At 45.7% G+C, this 728-nt stretch overlaps 1 non-coding gene across 1 annotated transcript; it reads left to right on the top strand.

Annotated features, from left to right (window-relative positions):
- The first annotated feature begins 338 nt into the window (after positions 1-338).
- Positions 339-527, top strand: LOC143990455 (U2 spliceosomal RNA). The gene has a single exon (XR_013277346.1). It is a non-coding gene; the product is annotated as a U2 spliceosomal RNA (small nuclear RNA).
- The last annotated feature ends 201 nt before the right edge of the window (positions 528-728 follow it).

Raw genomic sequence — 728 nt, forward strand, 5'->3', positions numbered from 1 at the left:
AGAGGTACAGCGCTCCTATTATGGCATTTCTGGACTTCACAAGTTGCATATAAGAGTCCTTACTCAGATAAGTCATGGCCTGGTGTGCTTGTGACTGTCAAAGTCGGCTGTTGTTACAGTCGACCAGACTAAGCTTAAGTTTCAGTTTTTCGCCATGAGGCATTTGGTGATGACCTCGGCCCTCGTTTAGTGACCATTGAATTTGGGCCTCTCTGTGACGAGTCAGATGAGGAACGGCGTCTTCTCTGTCTGTGTCTCCTTGAGCGTGGGGTGACTTCCTGGTGCACAGATACCCGGGACCCAAACAAGTGGAATACCCAGGGTATCATAAAATTCTTATCGCTTCTCGGCCTTGGCTAAGATCAAGTGTAGTATCTGTTCTTATCAGTTTAATATCTGATACGTCCCCTATCTGGGGACCATATATTAAATGGATTTTTAGAACAGGGAGATGGAAGAAGAGCTTGCTCTGTCCACTCCACGCATCGACCTGGTATTGCAGTACCTCCAGGACCGGTGCACCAAAAAAAATAAAAATAAAAAAATAAATAAATAAAATTCTTGTAAGTCAGCAGGTACCCGCAGGAAGGCCATTCGATTGCCTATTGCAGCAGTCGGACAAAAAGGAAACTTCCAGCGGTACACTATGCGTCTGTCTCTGAGGACATTAAGTAACTGGCGAAGTGCCCTTCTGTGTTGCAGCGTGATGGCTGAGAAGTCTTGAAACA

Source organism: Lithobates pipiens, unplaced genomic scaffold (genome assembly GCF_037356315.1).
Source record: "Lithobates pipiens isolate NorthernLeopardFrog02 unplaced genomic scaffold, aLitPip1_a1.2 Scaffold_18, whole genome shotgun sequence".
Lineage (NCBI taxonomy): Eukaryota > Metazoa > Chordata > Amphibia > Anura > Ranidae > Lithobates > Lithobates pipiens.